This window comes from Pipistrellus hanaki (assembly GCF_964339955.1).
Source record: "Pipistrellus hanaki genome assembly, chromosome: 3".
In the NCBI taxonomy this organism is placed as follows: Eukaryota; Metazoa; Chordata; class Mammalia; order Chiroptera; family Vespertilionidae; genus Pipistrellus; species Pipistrellus hanaki.
In genome coordinates this window covers 108,797,536-108,810,815 of record NC_140505.1, presented here as the reverse complement: position 1 = coordinate 108,810,815, position 13,280 = coordinate 108,797,536, and the positions used below count along the sequence as shown (strand labels likewise).

The 13,280-nt window shown below is 44.0% G+C and overlaps 1 pseudogene across 1 annotated transcript; it reads left to right on the top strand.

Moving 5' to 3' along the window:
* The first annotated feature begins 2,769 nt into the window (after nt 1-2,769).
* Nucleotides 2,770-11,701, top strand: LOC311618630 (small ribosomal subunit protein uS5-like; annotated as a pseudogene). The gene is made up of 2 exons: nt 2,770-2,808; nt 11,032-11,701. The product of its transcript is annotated as a small ribosomal subunit protein uS5-like (transcript).
* The last annotated feature ends 1,579 nt before the right edge of the window (nt 11,702-13,280 follow it).

Below are 13,280 nucleotides of genomic sequence, written 5' to 3'. Positions count from 1 at the left end.
ACACCTGGCAATCCAGCTTAAAGCCTGTGCTATACTTGGATATCTTAGATATAGGTATAGATAAGATATAGACATGGGTGTAGATATCTCCCCTACACTATGCTGCTTCACCTAACAAAAGTAAGGAGGTTCATATCACTTGACCCAGAAGTTCTTTTGTAATTTGTCATACAGATATACTTGCACATATGTAGCCAATGTATGTATAAGATTATCCACTGCAGCACTGCTGATAATAGCAAAGGACTAGAAACAACCAATTCTAGAATATTCATGTAAATATCCCAGCCCTAGCTGTTGGGGTGTGTAAAGGCAACTGATTGATGTTTCTCACTCACATTGATGTTTACGTTTTTCTCCTTACCTCTCACTCTAAACAACAACAAAGACCAGCATTCCTCAGGTGAAGATTGAAGAAAAAAAAAAGACATCCCATATGTAGCCATAAAAGAACCAGGTATATCTACAAATACTGGTCTTATATTCAAGAGGAAAAAAAATAAGTGCAGACTTCAGGGGTACAATCCTAAAATACATCATCTGTATATTGCATTGTGTGTTCACCACCCCAAGTCAAGTCTGCTTCCATCACCATTATCCCCCCTTCACCTATGATAATCACTATACTGCCTAAGAGGTTGTTTTCTTGTTTTGTTTTCATCTTTTTCACCCAGGTCCCCAACTCTCCCCTCTGACAGCTATTAGTCTGTGCTCTGTATGTTTCTATTTTGTTAGTTTATTTTGTTCATTAGATTCTACATATAAGTGGAATCATATGGTACTTGTCTTTTTCTGACTGGCTTATTTCATGGATCATAATACTCTACCGGTCCATCTATGCAACAGGTAGGATTTTCTTCTTCTTTATGGCTGAGTAGTATTCCATTATGTAATGTACCCCAGTTTTTTTTTTTGTTGTTTTTTTTATCCATTCACCTACTGATGGGCACTTGGGCTGCTTCCAAATCTTGGCTATCCTATATAATAAAAGGCTAATATGCAAATCAACCAAACGGTGAAACGACCAATCACTATGATGCTCACTGATCACCAGGGGACAGACACTCAATGTAGTAATTGCCACATGGTGGTCAGTGCACTCCCACAAGGGGAGCACCGCTCAGCCAAAAGCCAGGCTCATGTTTGGTGAGCTCTGTGGCAGTGGCTGGAGCCTCTCCCGCCTCCATGACAGTGCTAAGGATGTGCAACTAATGGCTTAGGCACACTTCCTGTGGGGAGTAGGCCTAAGTTGTTAATCAGACATCACCCAAGGTCTCCCAGGCTGCCAGACGGATGTCTCATTGCCAGCTTAGACCCGATCCTCCGGGGATTGGACCTAAGCCATCAGTTGAACATCCCCTGCAGTGACCCAGACTGCGAGGGAATGCAGGCCAGGCTGAGGGGACTCCCCCACTCCCTGCAGAGGAATGCATAATTTTTGTGTGTCAGACCTCTAGTTGTAATGCTTCAATGAACATAGGGGTGCATATATTCTTTTGAATTAGTGTTTTGGGTTTCTTTTGATATACTACCAGAAGTGGGATCACTGGGTCATAAGGCAGTTACATTTTAAATTTTTTCCATACTGCTGTCCATAGTGGATGCATCAATCTGCATTTCCACTAGCAGTGTACAAGGGTTCCTTTTTATTCATATTCTCACCAACATTTGTCGTTTGTTGATTTATTGATGACAGCCATTCTGACAGGTGTGGGTGCTATCTCGTTATTATTTTAATTTGCATTTCTCTGATGATTAGTGATGTTGAGCATCTTTTCGTATGTCTATTGGCCAATTGTATGCTCTCTTTGGAAAAGTATCTATTCAAATCCTTTGCCAATTTTTTAATTGAATTTGGGGTGTTTTTGGTGTTGAATGTTATAAGTCCTTTATAAATTTTGAATATAACCCTATATCAGATGTATCATTGTTGAATATATTCTCCCATTCAGGGAGTCATCTTTTCATTCTGTGATGGTTTCTTTTGCTTGATGTAGTTCCATTTGTTTTGTTTGTTTGTTTGTTTGTTTCCCTTGCCCAAGGAAATACAGCAGAAAAAATATGCTGTGAGAAATATAAGAGATTTTACTGCCTATGTTTTCTTCTAGGATTTTTATGATTTCAAGTCTAACATTTAGTCTTTAATCCGGTTTGAAAGAGAAACCACATACTTTCACTTGTGTGTGCTATAAGAAGGTGGTCTAATTTTATTTTTTTTTGCATGTATCTGCCCAATTTTCCTGACACCATTTACAGAATAGTCTATGTTTATACCAATGTCTGTCCTTTTCTCCCTTGTCAAATCTTAATTGATCATAAAGGTGTAGGTTTATTTCTGGGCTCCTTATTCTGTTTCATTTATTTATTTGTCTGTTTTTCTTTGTTTGTTTGTTGTTGTGTGTGTTTGTGTGTGTGTGTGTGTGTGTTTTATGCCAGTACTGTTTTGATTACTTCAGCCTTGTGTTATAATTTGATATCAAGTAGTGAGATTCCTCCAACTCCATTTTTCTTTCTCAAAGTTGCTGTGGCTATTCAGGTTTTGTTTGTTTGTTGGTTGGTTGGTTGGTTTGTTTGTTTTGTGTGTGTGTGTGTGTGTGTGTGGTTTCTCTTTCAATACAAGCCTTTTTAAAAGATAACTAACCCTCTGACACTTATGGCTCTGCATAGAAAGAGTTCATTTTGAATGGAATAATAAAGAACAAAACATTAACTAGCTATGTGAAGAGGGTAAAGAAGAATCCAGCACATGGATTCTCTGGTGGTCATGCCATGAAGCTCAAAGCGCTGGGCAAAGTGGTAATGCACCATGTGAGTCTCCTCCCACAGTTCGTAGGCAGCACAGTATAATGGCAAGAGCCAGGGCCTTGGAGTCAGACAAACCCAGGTACAAATCCCAGCTCCAAAACTTAGCTGAGTGGCCTTGAGCAACATAACCTTTGAAAGGACTCTTAGTACATATACCACAGTACCAGGTATACAGAAGATTGCGCCCCCCCCTCCCCCCCACTTCTCTCTCACACACGCACACACAAACACATGGCAACCTTAGGTGTACATTAGAGGATTCCTACCTCTCACATCAGCAAGTTCAGTTGACTCTATCTTTGAAATACATCCTATCTCTCCACCTGTCTTTCATCACCCCTGCACAGAAAAGGGGACTCTCTCCCTTATTACTACCACCACTTTCCATAACCCATTTCATATACAATAGCCAAGATAATGTTCAAAAAAGTAAACCAGATCACATCATTACACTCCTCTGTAGAAGGGAAAGAGGGGGAGAGGAGAGGAGAGGAGAGGAGAGGAGAGGAGAGGAGAGGAGAGGAGAGGAGAGGAGAGGAGAGGAAGAGAAAGGGAGAGAGGGAGAGATATTTGTTGTTTCACTTATTTATGCATTCACTGACTGATTCTTGGACATGCCCTGATAGGGGATCAAACCCATAAGTAACCTTGGTGTATGGCAAGGGTGGGGAACCTTTTTTCTGCCAATGGCCATTTGGGTATTTATAACATCATTCACGGGCCATACAAAATTATCAACCTAAAAATTAGCCTGCTTTAAAAAAAAAATTAGCCCGCTATATTTGGTCAAACATTTAATTGACTCACCCTTAATGCATTGGCAGGGCCTGACCAAGTGATTTCACAGGCCTTATATGGCCCACGGGCCAGATGTCCCGACCCCTGGTACATGGGGAGAATGCTCTAACCAACTGAACTACCCAGCCAGGGCCTATTTGTTTACTTTATTGTCTAATTTGTCAACTAGCATGTAGCCTCCAAGAGAACAGGTTCTTGGCTGTCATCTCCCCACTGTACTCCTAGTGCTTAACACAGTGCCTACACTTAGTAGGTGCTTACTACAAATCCTTATAGTAGTGGTGGTGGATGTTTAAAACCAAATTGCTGAGCTCTAGTCCCAGAGATTCTGATTGAATAGGCCCGAAGTAGAGCTAAGGAATCTGCATTTCTAGCAGGCATCCATCTCTTCCATCTTAAAGCAAGTAGTATGCAAATCACACTTTAAGATACCGACAGGCCTCCTTGTACTGTGCTTCACTGAAACTGAAGGCAAGACCCTCCACTGGGAAAAAGTTATGACTTGCTTTATTGGGATCTCACTTTACTACGGTGGTCTGGAAGCAAATCTGTATCTGTCTCCAAATATTTTTCTTTTTTTTGAATTTTATTGATTTTTTACAGAGAGTAAGGGAGAGGGATAGAGAGCTAGAAACATTGATGAGAGAGAAACATTGACCAGCTGTTTCTTGCACATCCCCTATGTGCCCGCAACCAATGTACATGCCCTTGACCTGAATCCAACCTGGGACCTTTCAGCCCGGAGACCGATGCTCTATCCACTGAGCCAAACCAGTTTCGGCTGTCTCCAAATCTTGATTCTCCCTCTAACACACCTTACATAAGCCTACAGATTCCATCTCAGCTGCTTTCCTTACTTACCCGGTGGCATTGAGGGTAAAAGGAGGTTGCTGACCCCTGAATTTGGAGTTCAAACAAGCTACCCCGCCAGTTTCCATTTCTGCTGCTTCAACCAATGGCAGGCATTCAAACTAGCCGGTCAGCCAGGCTGGAATCCTGTCCTCCCCAGAAACACCTGAGCAGGTTTGGACTAAGTCCAAAAGGTAAGCCAGGTAAATTTCCATGTCAGCTCACAAGCAGACTTTCCAGAGGCAGCCGGGGCCAATTCATCCTTGTTCTACAAACCTCCCAAATACCATTTCCCCACCCCTCACATATACACAGATGCTTACAGAAGACTTAATTCCGGCATCACCTGCAAAACCAGAGGCCAGAGCCCGCCCTGAAGCAGCCTAGCAGCTGAGAGGAAATCTGTGAAAGGACCGCTCAGATGACCAATGTAATGGATACATAGGTAATTTAGCAACAAGGCAACTCCAAAGTGCAACCAGAGAAATCCAAAGGCTCTAGTGAAAAGTCTTATTCTGTTTTTACCATTTCTTCTCACCCTTCTCTCTTCAGAAAACACACAACCAACACTCTTTCCTGGACGCCTCCGGGATGCCTCAACTGTCACGGAGTTGGCCTTAGGTCTGGGAAAATGTCTACGTGGATTTCCTTAAGTTTCCTCTACTTCCCTTCTCCCCTGCAAGTGCGGAGATCCTGCGTTGGAGTAAAACCGCCTTTATCTCCAAGGTTTGGATGCAGACAGCACGCTGGGACCAACACTTTCCAGGGGATGAGCTCCACCAGACAGGTAAGAGGAGCTGCGCAGGGCCTGCGTGCCTGCTCCTGTGGCTGGCAGTAAGGAGCTCCAACCCCTGAGGTGGAATAAACCCTGCAGTTCAGCCTGCAGACTGGAATTTTCCCACACAGAGCGCTGCTGCAGGAGGCGGGGTGCGCGCTAGGACCCCCGCACCTGCTTCAGGATGCAGCCCCGGCGGAGGGCGCCGCCTCCAGGACTCGGCGCGGTGCCCGTCGGTGGGGAACGCCTAGCTCGCTGGGGGGATTGGAGGGAACTTGAGTTCACACTCCCTCGCGCCTTCCAAACGCCAGAAGCCAGGGCTGAGGATCCCCTCCCCGAAACAAACTCACACACACCCACCCAGGCGTGGTAGCGCCCCCCCTCCCCCCCGGAGTGCGCGCCGAGGGAGCCCCACCGACGCCCCGCGGCTCCGTTCCCTGGAGCACCGATGGAGCGAGGGGCTGAGCAGCTGAACGCCGCGGCGGAATGAGCCGAGCGCGCGTGCGGGGCGCTCGGGAAGGGGCTCCCCTAAAAACGGGGGTGGGGGAGCGCTGGGAATAGCCCCAAGGGGTGCGCGGGCAGGGAGCCCCGACGTGGCTACGCCACATCAGGGAGCGCGGGGCCGAGGGCGCTAAGGCGAGGATTGGGTACCCCCCAATCCTCGTGTCGCCGAGAGGCGCCCCTCCTCCTCGGCTACTGCGCGGCCTGCGAGACCCCTCGCCCCCGCCCAGAGCCCTTCCCGCCCAGCTCCCCGCGATGCTCCCGGCCCGCCAGCTCCCTCGCGCCTCGGGGGCCGCCGCGCACTCACCCTCCGCATGGCGCCGGGCCGTCCGGGCTGGGCTCGGGAGAGGCGGACGGACGCGCGGGCGGAGCGGAGGGCGCCGGGGAGCCGCTGCCCCCGCCCGCACACGCGTGCGCCGCGGCCGGCGAGCGGGCTGCGGCCTCCGCGGGGGCGGGGCGCGGGCCGAGGGGACCTCCCCGCTCCGGGACCTGATCGAACGGGAGCGTCCCCACCTCCTAGGCCGCTTCACCCTCCCTTCCCGCCCCAGAGGAGCTGGATCCAGGTGCCGCGGTCCTCCCCAGCTCTCGGCGGGAGAATGCAGGAGTTGAGCATTTCGGCAGACCTTTAGGGTAACCAAGTGTCAGGAGCGGGAGAGGATTGTTGGGGGACTGAGGTGGGAGAGCGCAGACCTTAAAAGTACCCCGGTTCTCCCAGATGTATGGGAGGAGGGCCCCTGGTGTCCCGTCCCTACTTTGTAGAGTCTGTGATTGTCCTATGCCAACCCTGAGCATTCCTAAGAGGGGAGGGGCGGGGTGGGATGGGGGGGAGAGCGAGGAGGGCAAACACAGATCAGCTCAGGGCTGGGGGAAAGAGCCTCATGGAGCGGAGATGGTCTAGTTTTCTCCAGATGCAGAGGCTCAGCGCGGGGAGGGGTCTGCACCCCAGGACTGTGGAACCCACAGGTCTTCCTGGCAAACCCCTGCGTGCAGGGCTTCCTCTTCGCAAACAGCCTCCCCGCCCCCAAGCCAGCTTCTCCAAACAACAGGGAAAGCCCATCCCCAAAAGCGAATGCTTCTGGGAAGATGAGGGAGGGGGGAATCGTGACCGTGGAAACACTGAACATCCTTGAGCCAGGGGAAGGCAGGATCCAAACCCTCAAGAACAAGAGTAGGATGGCATGAGGTCAGAAATCTGACTTTTCTCTATTTGGCTTCTAGGGCAGAACAAAGCAAATGAAAGAGCATCGAATTCAAGGGAGCCTGAATTTGATGTAGAAAAAAAAATATTCCTTGTTTACAAAAGGATCTTTTGAAAAGCATAGGAGGACGCTTGCATTTTCAAACCGGGCTGTGACAGGTAAGCAGGCAGTCAGCAATGGAATGTAAAGGCAAACACTTCTGAAGACGATTTTGAATGCCAGAAATCCTGGCAGATCATCACTGTCAAAGAAATACTGTTATAATTTTCTAACACTAATATAGTGTCAGCAGCTCTATGGAGACCAAATATCAAACAGACTAAGTTTATGATCTCATGAATAAAAACATTGTGTTGAATTTCTCTTTGGTGCCTACCAGCACTGATAAAAAGGAGAGGTGACATATCTTAGAAGGAAAGGTAAAGGAAGGAAATTAATGAAGTCTGAAAACTCCTTTGTACTTTAACTTAAGATATGCATACAGTGGTGTGTGTGTTTTTTTATTCCTTCTCTGGCAGAAAACTCTTCAGATTGCTCTTCAATGTTTTGCCTTTGGGGAAATAATTTTATTAAATGTACTTACTTATGCACCAGGGGCTTTACCTGTTATCACTTTAAATCCACAAATCCTATTAAGTGAGTAGTATAATTCTACGGTTTTTTCAGGAGATATAAAGCTCAGAGATGGTAGGTAATTTGCCCAAGGTCACACAGCTTGTTAGTGGCACAGCCAGGATTGAACTCAGGTAGTTTGACTCCAGGGTCCACTCACTTCATTTCTATGTTTTACTGCCCTCCTGTGCTCTGATTCATATAAAAGGTGCAGCTGTGAAAAGGTGTTACTGAAAGTAAAATTTTGAGCTCTTGTCATAGGTCAAATTAGTAGCTTCCCATCCCTAGGCCCTAGCTTATCATTTTCATCTGTAAAATGAAAAGTTGGACTAAAAAGATGTGTTAAAGACCTGAACAGAAGTAAAATTCTTGCTTTAGAGCATTACCATATGAATATTTTGTGCTCAGCATTGTAGGAAATCTTAGTACTTCATTGGTTTATGTAATATATTTACCACAGCCTCTTGTTTTATGCTACTTATGCTGTTTCTACAACACTACTTCCTAATTAAAAAATTTTTGCTCTGTGAATACAATATCTAATTAAACTACTGTTGTTGTTTTTTTGTTTTGTTTTTTGTTTGTTTTTGCTAAACTTGAATAAGACCCTTAGTGTGAAGGGGATAGTTTCAGTTAAGTAATTGTTAGGGCGATCTTCAAGTATTAGTTAGCCCAAATAATTTTTAAACTCCCCTCAGAAACCAAGACAATTATTGAACTGTACCAAATAAATGACAACACATCAGATGTAATGGAAGACAGTCATATGCTCATCTATGGAAATCCCCATGTTGTCAATGCTACCATTAACTAACTTGAAGAACCAATTTAAAAGTGAAACTAGATTGAATTAGATTTCCTGTTTTTGGGAGGGCAATGAGGAGGAGGGTTCTTATCTCTTTCTTATGTTAAAAGGATCTTCAAATTGTTTAATGATGAGTGATATCTCTGTTTCATATTATCATACCTCCTTTAGCCATCTAAAATCACACATGTTATTTCTGTTTCCTTAAAACCCTCATAATAGTTGAGAACATAGTATGCTTTTTTTCTTTTTTCTTAATTGTGTAACAATATCTCCACCAGTTATAAACAACAGTTATATTCAATCCTCTTGATCTTCAGGCCAGATTCATAGGTTTCCATCTTAAATATACTGGGATCAGAAGGCCAAACTAACTTATTTCATTAATTATTAACATAGATAGACATTTGATAAAACTGAACAAAACCAAACCAATTTATAATTTGACATAAATAGTAAAGCAGAAATGAATAATTTAGTCTGCCTTTTGTAGATAAGAAATGTTACCAATTAGCATAATTTCTTACCAGTCTGTCATCTTCCATTTGGAGATGCATTAGTAATAAAATACTGGTTTTCTTTATCATGTTCTTAAATTATAGCTCTTCACAAGGCATCTGTTAAATACCTACTATGGGGGGCATATGTTATTGGTTGAATCAATTTATATTTCCCTGAAATAGATCAAGAATAATATCAAGGAAACAAAATTGCCTTAACTATATGTATTGAGCACTTTATATTTCCTGGGCACTGTGACAAGTTCTTTTTCATGTGTCAATCTGTTTCACCCTCACAAAACTATTACACTTTTACCAGGTGTTATTATTTCCATGTAATAGATTAGGAAACTAAGATTTATCTAGATAAACACTTTCCAGAAATTGCATGGCTACTAAGTGAAGCAGCTCTAACCCAAATTTGTCTGACTCCAGAGTCTATGAGATTAAATAATAACACGTGGGTGCTAATGTATCATAGTCTCTACTCTCTCTGGAACTTCTTCAGAGTAGTGGCAATGTGAGCCAAGAATTTTATATCTAATAAAACTGACTTTCAAATACTTATTCTAAAATAGAATGGGGTCAACTAAGAAATAGTTCTCAAAGAAGATGACTAATTAGCTTAAAAAGAATAGAAGATTTGAATTAAAAGAGTGAATAATCTTTTTTAAAATATATTTTTATTGATTTCAGAGAGGAAAAGAGAGGGTGAGAGAGAGATTGAAACATCAATGATGAGGGAGAATCATTGATTGACTGCCTCCTGCATGCCTCTCACTGGGGATTGAGCCTGCAACCTGGCATGTGCCTTGACCAGGAATCGGTGGACGTTCAAGCACTGAGCCATACCAGCTGGCTGGGCTACAGTAATGTAGCCGTGGAACTAGCTCAAATGGTGCTAATAAGATGCTGAGTTGCTTTTTAGAGACAACAGACCAAAATCACAAGCCATGCATTCAAAGCATGCACAAAGGGGAAAGCTTTCACCTGCAACTTAATCCAGAACCAAAGTTTCACCCCTCCTTTTCCCTCCCCTCTCTTCCCACCCTTCTCTTCTCTCTCCTCCCTCCACCCCAACCAGAGGACAGGGATATAACTGGAACTTGAGCACCAGAGCCCTTTTAGAAGCAAAGGGTCTATTGTCCAGGAAGATCTGGCACTGAAGCCCTTTACCATGAATGGCCAAGCTCCAAGTTTCTCCAGTAAAACTTGCCCCACCAGAGCTTCCACATAGCTGTTTCCCCTAACCCTTTGAAACCCACCACAAAACCCAGATTGAGAGTTGCCATCTGTATCCTGCAAACAGACTCAGAATTAAATAAATTGCTCTTTTTTCTCAAAAGTATTGAGAATGTCATAGTACTGGCTTCTTTGCTTGTGGGCAACAAACCCTGGTTCGGTAACAAAAAGATCAGGTCTTCTAGGGAGTCCTGGGGCACATGACTGGTGGACAGCTAATGAGGGGCTGGATACTCCTCAGGGTACCATTATACACATTCCCTCCAATGTTTTTATTGCATTGGCCATGATGCTTACAGTCACTTGAAAATATGCACTTATTTTGTTGTAGAAAGCCTGTGAGATTGCTATGCCATTTTTCCCCCTCTTGCCCTTGGCAAGGCCTATTTGCCTTCTCTGAGCCACACCTGGGATTGGGCACTCCATTACTCACCCACCCCTTTTTTTTGTAGGTGGCCTGAAGGTGCAGGGGTGGAGTAGAAAAGAGTTTACTTGTTGCCTGTGTCAGAGGAATTTGATTCTGCTCTCTCCTCTGAGGATCTGTGTAGAGTTCACTTCCTAACAGATATTTAAAAAACAAAATTTACACATTCACCCCTAATGTTATTTCCATATTTCTTCCTACTCTTTGTCCAAATGCACTTCTGTTTGCAATCTGTTTACACTATTATCTGTCCTGTTAGACACTGACCTTCTTTAAAGAAGGGACTCCCTTAATAATTCTTACATCTCTAAGGCCTATCACAAAATAGGTACTCAATACATGTTTAGTAATTGAACGAATGTTGTTAAAACCATATTGTGGCTTCTCTGAGGAAACATCAATGGCAGCTGATGCTAGTGCAGCGAGAGAGCCCACAGGACCATAGGGGCCCTGGAATGGGAGCCATGGCAATATCTGTGGAGGATTTAGCAGTGGTATTCAGGGCCAAGGTTGTGGCTTAGGTTAGGGCCAGGGCTGAGGCCACAGAGCTCTCGGAGGCAAGGCCAAGGAAAAGGAATGGATCCCTGTCACCAAGCTGGGTCAAGGACATGAAGATCAAATCCCTGGGAGAGATCTTGCTCTTCTGCCTTCCCATCAAGGAATATGAGATGGTTGATTTTTTTTTCCTGGAAGTATTCTTAAGGATTAGGTTTTGAAGATTATGTCCATGTAAAAGCAGATTTGTGCTGGCCAGCAGACCAAGTTCAAGGCATTTGTCACCATTGGGAATGACAATGGACATATGGGTCAGGGTGTTACATGCCACAGGGAAGTAGCTACTGCCATCCGTGGGGCCATGATGCTTACCAAGTTCTTCGTAGTCCTTGTGTGGCCAGACGATCGAGGGAACAAGATCAGCAAGCCCCACACTATCCCTTGTAGAGTGACTGGGCAATGTTGCTCTCTGCTGGTGGCTTTGTCCCCAGAGGCATTGTCATTGTCATAGCCCCTAGTCCCATGAAGCTGCTGCTGAAAAATGGCATTGAGGACAGCTGCACCTTGGACAGGAGCTGCACTGCCACTCCAGGAAACTTGGCCACAGCCTCCTTTGATGCCATCTTCAAGACTTTCTTCTGCCTCACCCCTGACCTCTGGAAAGAGGCTGTGCCCACAAAGTCTCCATATCAATAATTCACTGACCATCCTCTAAAGACCCACATCAGAATCTCCATGCAGAGGACCCACATCCAACTGTGGCCACACATAGTTTTATACAAGAAAAGTTGAAGAGAATTAAGCCTGTTTTTAAAAAAACATTTTTTAGTCTGCTATTTCCCCTCAACAGATTATTTTCTATATTTTTTATGGCCTTAATAATTATTTTTATTGGCTTCTTAATGTACATTTCTCTTAGGTATATTATCATTTAAACATCTCCTCCTATTGCCATTTGAGTTGCTTCTATTATTTTGAAATGTCTTGTGAATTAGTAAGTAAGTTCATGACTTGATATAAAGATAGATTTGGAGAAGGATAATGTGAACATATGTGAATTTTGGTCAATCAAATGGTCCAAAGGTAGAGAGACCAGTTAGGAGGTTGACCTCAGTCACACAAAATGAAGCCGATGAGGTTACCAAGCACAGGACTAGGGTGGTGATTGTGGAAATGCAAAGATAGAAACAGTTTCTCCAACCACTACTAAAGCCGGAAAATATAACCATGGATTTGTCCCTTATGGAGCGAAAAGTATGACAGACAGTAGGGGCATTGTCCTGTGATGAAGAGCATTATTTTAGCACCTTGGACAGCTCCTGGGTTGTCAGGTAGAGGCTCTGGGTCTTAAAAAACCATTACTGCTGTCAGCGATGGCTCCCTTTAATAAGAAAATAAATAACATTTATTGAGCCTGTTATCAATGAAAGCTTCACATGTGTTAACCTATTAATTCTCATCAGGAAATAAGCACAGAAAGGTTGCATAATGTCCCTCAAAATTCACACAAATAGCAGAGCTAAATTCTGAACCCAGATAGTCAGGCTCCAAAATCCATTATACTATTCTGTAAAAAACAATTACAATTGCTTGACCGGTGTGGCTCAGTGGTTGATTCCTAGTCAGGGCACATGCCTGGGACGCAGGCTCAGTCCCCAGTGTAGGGCATGCAAAAGGTAGCCAATCAATGATTCCCTTTCATCATTAACGTGGGTTTTTTCCTCCTCTCTCTCTCTCCCTTCCTCTCAGAAATTGATTAAAAATATACTTATAAAGCCACAATTAAATTAAGCACGATAAATTCTACAGCAGAAAAGTACAAAAGAGAGGCATTTACACCAAGGAGAGCAAGAAAAGGAGGAGGATTCTGGGAAAACTTCCCAGAGAAAAACACCCTGGAACTAAGTTTTCAAGGATGAATGGGATTTAATTAGAGCAGATGGCCAATAGGCTACCTGCGTTGAGAAGGGTTCTGAGGCATATCCAGGCTTGGCAAAAAGCCTTCCAAGATCAACTAACAAATGGGGTAGAGAATGATGGGAGACGTGACATTGGGGAGGTAGATGGGCCAAATAATAAAGAATCTTGGGTACAAGTTAAGAAGTTTAGACACTCTCTGTAAAAGCTATGATAAGCCACCAGAGAATTTTAAGCAAGGTGTGGCAGGATAAAGCTTGCATTTTAGAAAAAGCTTTCTAATATTTCAGGGTAAAGGTAGCAAGTAAAAGATCATAGGTTCTTCTTTTTCTAATACCTAATGTAAAAAAACAAAACA